The sequence below is a fragment of the Tachysurus fulvidraco genome, chromosome 16 (assembly GCF_022655615.1).
Source record: "Tachysurus fulvidraco isolate hzauxx_2018 chromosome 16, HZAU_PFXX_2.0, whole genome shotgun sequence".
Taxonomy (NCBI): domain Eukaryota; kingdom Metazoa; phylum Chordata; class Actinopteri; order Siluriformes; family Bagridae; genus Tachysurus; species Tachysurus fulvidraco.
Genome location: NC_062533.1, coordinates 7,438,640 through 7,443,878, shown reverse-complemented (window position 1 = coordinate 7,443,878; position 5,239 = coordinate 7,438,640).

Here is a 5,239-nt window from a genome sequence, read left to right as displayed (position 1 = left end):
TAAAAAAATAAGTTAAAGACATTACTAAATTATTTATCATCTAGACAAGCTTATTAATGTTTTTAGACATATTAGCCGTTTTAATGTATTTCCAGTTTTTCAACACTAGATGGGGCTATTTTATCTTCACAATTTAGGGTAGCAATTTTCAAACATTTTGTATCAAAGGCTATCTTTGGACACTACAGTTCATGGCTAAAGCATTATTAAAATGTGTAGATTATATTTTGTCTATTTATTGGAGCTATATATCTTTTATTCCATTAACAGATGCCATGTTAGCTCCAAATTATAACAGAGGATTAATTGGTTCTGAGGTTTGTATAATATAAATAATTGATACACTAATCAGCTACATTAAAATTAACCCCTTTTGCCACCAAGCTCTGACCTGTTGAGGCATGGATTCCACGATCTCTGATGGTGTGCTGTGGTATATCTGACATTAAGATGTTAACAATCTGCTGCTAACGTCTTGCTGTCAGATACCACAGCACATATTTGGTTGGTCTGCAACAGTGTTTGGGTAGGTGGTACATGTCAAAGTAACATCCACATGAATGCCAGGAGCCAGGGTTTCCCAGTAGATCATCACACGGCTTGCTTTCATGGCATAAAGCAACCTTTTATTATTCAGGGTAGATTTATGCTTGTATTAAGATCCCTATATACCATTATGTACACTATATAGCAAAATGTATGTGGTATGTCATTGTGGTATGCCCAAACATGTTCCAGCATGACACTATCCATGTGCACAAACAGAGCTTATACAGAAGACAGATCAAGATTGGAATAGAAATTGAGTGGTCTGACCTCAACCCCACTGAACATCGTTGGGATGATCTGGAACACTGACTGCATCACAGACCTCCTCAGCCAACATCAGTACCTTATCCCACTAATGCTCTTGTAGCTGAACCATCAAAAATCCCAAAAGACACACTCGAAAATCTAGTGGAAAGCCTTCTCTGAAGACTGGAGCTCATTATAATAGTAACAGAGTGGCTAAATCTGAAATGAGATCTTCATAAAGCACATATGGGTTAGACAGTCAGATGTCCACAACCTTTCGGTCATACAGTGTGTAAAAAAAAATATTAACAATGCATTTTTTTTTAGCTTGACCAGTTGACCTCGAGAGCTGATGTAATTTTCTAGGAATCATGAACTATGTAAAATGAGGAAGGTATTTTGCTTTGCAGTAGGTCAAATTTGGATTGATTTTTCTATATTATGATTTTGAAAGAATCTGAGGATAATTTCATTAGTTTGCATTTTATAGCTGAATTTAAATCTTTAATATAATTGTATATTGGTATGTGTAAATGTCCAGATACAATAAAAGCAATAAAAAGTGTAGCATTTGAGCAATTTATGAACCCCACTGGAGCCTGCAGTGTTTTACAAGAAACACAAGCATGCTGAATTTTAATTTTATTCTACACTTCTGTCCTTCTGTACTCGAGTATAATTCACAATTTGCTCTTTGTTCATGTATCACTTCCTAAGATTGAAATGTTCTTGTATGGTTAGCTGTCCTGAAAGAAAAGTAGCTGTAATATAGTAGCACTTATACAGGTCATAAAGGACTTTTTGTTCTCTTCCTTGTAACTAAAGCCATAAAGGACGGCATGCCAAGTTTTGTATCTATATCTGGTACTACAAATATATTTTAGCTTTAACCTTGAGTCCTATATTTGGCAAAGGCTTGAGAGAGAAATGCTTAATGATAAGATATATTTGCCTTAAATCTTAACTAATCAGTAAGGAACAAAGGTTTATTAATAAAAATACAAAGTTAGAATATAATAGCTAAACCTAAAAAAAAACACTTTTGCAAAATATGTGTAAATGATACCTACATATTGCAATATTAATATTTAAAATATTAAAATCAGGTCTTCAAAATGTTCAAAAATTTTCCCACAGGAAAACCGGTTTGTCAGATGAGGTTTAAACAGCTCATCTGCTGGGGGTTTGTGTGTGTGTGTGTGTGTGTGTGTGTGTGTGTGTGTGTGTGTGTGTGTGTGTGTGTGTGTGTGTGTGTGTGTGTGTGTGTGTGTGTGTGTGTGTGTGTGTGCGTGCGTGCGTGTGTGCGTGCGTGCGTGCGTGCGTGCGTGCGTGCGTGTGTGTGAGATAGACGAACAAGAATCTGATGCAAAATATGGCTATGGATGGCTTAGTGAAACATAAGGTCACACCCAGTTTCACAACCACTGATTCTGAAAATGACTAAAAGATATATGACAAAATATTTCCATCAGCAGTCAATATTTGGAGCAATCGCTGTGCACTTTATGTCTTTGCAAATGATTTGCTAAGCAGAGGAATTGTTACATGCCTTTTAAATGTCTAAAGCATTCAATGTATTCTTGCAATGTATCTTGAATATAGTTCCATTTAAAAGAAAAATGAACAGATACCGAATAAAAGCTTGATTAAATTAATCTAAAAGAACATCTTTATATGACGGTGGAGGGCGGTTTACTTAGGCTTCCCATAGCAACAGGTCACCCTGTGGAAAAAAAGCCCAGCTGTACCACAGAGTGTTTTGGCATTTCCCACTCAGACTAATCATGAGACTCACTGAGGTAGCTCACTGCACACCCAGCTTGTGTGGAACAGGCCTACTGTAGTCTCTGACTCTCGGTGAACAGTGGGTGTGTGTATCTTGCACACGACTTAATGCCAAACCAGGAAGCACTTAGGAAATATGAAAGCATAGTATTTTAGTTTTAAGCACAGTCATCCATCTATTAGTCCTGCCCTTGTCCCAGTCATGGTGAAGACTCAGTATTTTGACTCAAAGCAAAGCAAGTCTATGAAAATCAGCACAACTTCTAGTACAGTAAGAATAAAGCTATGTAAAGCTATCCATAAAAAGCAGAAAATGGATCTGGTATAAATATGCAGGTAATATTTTAGTCTACACATCAAACACATTGTAAGGGTTTATGACTTTTCTGTATGTTGGTATAATGGAGGAAATGTTTGATGTTTGTTTCCAATGCAAGTATTTTGTGTCTTGTGGAACACACAATAATTAGTATTGGAAAAAACAGATCATTAAAAAGCTTATAGATGAAAAGTGTGGAATGAACTTCCCCTAGAGGTCCGGACAGCTGAGTCACTGGCTATTTTCAAGTAGCGTTTGAAGACCTACTTATTCAGGAAACACCTCAACTAGCACTTCTTTCCTTATCTTTTGCATTTAATGAAAAAACACAAAACCTTTGACATTTTTTCATTGTAACTTTAAACAAATGTTTTAAACTCATGGTATCTTAAGTATGTAACCTAGTGAGCCAGCATTAATGTATTCAATGTTAGATATTTAAGCACTTATGTACGTTGCTCTGGATAAGGGTGTCTGCCAAATGCTGTAAATGTAAATGTATTGAAATATATGCAATTTTCATGCTGAAAATGTTATATGAAATGTATTCATTGCAGAGCATACAAGAGGAAAGGAAAAGAAGAAGAAAATACAAGAGGACGGAAAAAAAAAACAGAGAACATGTTTTTTTCATTGTTCATCATTTTTATCATCATTTTCTACCAGCATACACATCTAACCAGTGTTTCTATTAAAGAATATGGATAATATTTTATTCAGAAATCTTTCATTTTAAAAATCTTTCATTGGAAAAATAAATCCAGCATTTCTGACATATCTTGGATGAATGACACAACAAACACTGTAGCTGTCTCATAACACTCAACACAAACAAGACTATTCGCCTTTATTTATCGCAGTCATTGCACTTGGACAGGATTATTCAAAGCTATTTGCCTGCCTTATCTCGCTCACATTACACATGCTGCAGACGTTCCACTGGATGTTGTGCCAAGTTGCCTGACTATTCAGCGTGCAGGGAATAACTACAGAGTTCTCACTTATCCTATTACTCAGAAACTAGAAGCCACCTGCTGCAGCTCAAAACAAACTGATGTTGCTGTTTGAAATGTACAGTATATTTGTTTGGCAGGTTAGTAGCCTACTTCTGAAACCATAACAGAAATCAAATCTGAGAGCCTGAGTAAATCCTGAAGAGGATGATGGAAAAATGTCTTTGTCTACATACTGTAGATAAGAATGTCACGTAACCGAGACATTGTTTGAGCAGGCGCAGTGCAAATGATAGCACAATCGCTCAATAACAATTAAACAATTGCACCATTCCACTTATTTAAACATTTTCATATCCTGCATAACCTTAATCGCATGTGTATAAAATACCATGCTGGATTGTTGGTGACGTAATGTGTGGGCGGAGTTATAGACCTGCCCAGACAAGTTCTAAATAGTTCAGTCGCTATGGACGAGGCAGTTTATTGTTCGATCTGATCAACACACACACACACACACACACACACACACACACACACACACACACACACACACACACACACACACACACACACACACACACACACACATACAAACAAACAAACAAATGTAAATGCCTGAACATGGTTCAAGTGGATTAATAGAATAAATTCAAGCATTTGAGCTATAGATTTTGTGGACATTCCATTATTGAATCATATTGCATAACCTTCTGATCAAGGTTGAGGACAAGTTTTGACACATCAGCATCTCACACGCATACATCTAGAACAAAGTGGTCCTTCAAGCTGGATGTTGATACAGGCACAGTGCAAATGATAGCACAATCACTCAATAACAATTAAACAATTGCACCATTCCACTTATTTAAACATTTTCATATCCTGCATAACCTTAATCGCATGTGTATAAAATACCATGCTGGATTGTTGGTGACGTAATGTGTGGGCGGAGTTATAGACCTGCCCTGACAAGTTCTAAATAGTTCAGTCGCTATGGACGAGGCGATTTATTGTTCGATCTGATCAACACACACACACACACACACACACACACACACACACACACACACACACACACACACACACACACACACACACACAAACAAACAAATGTAAATGCCTGAACATAGTTCAAGTGGATTCGCTAGAACAAATTCAAGCATTTGAGCTATAGATTTCGTGGACATTCCATTATTGCATAATATTGCATAACCTTCTGATCAAGGTTGAGGACAAGTGTTGACACATCAGCATCTCACACGCATACATCTAGAACAAAGTGGTCCTTCAAGCTGGATGTTGATACAGTATCTTGTCCTTATGGCAACATCACAGGATTACAGGTAAGAACAAAGTCAATGTCCTAGCAGGATCCGACGGATTC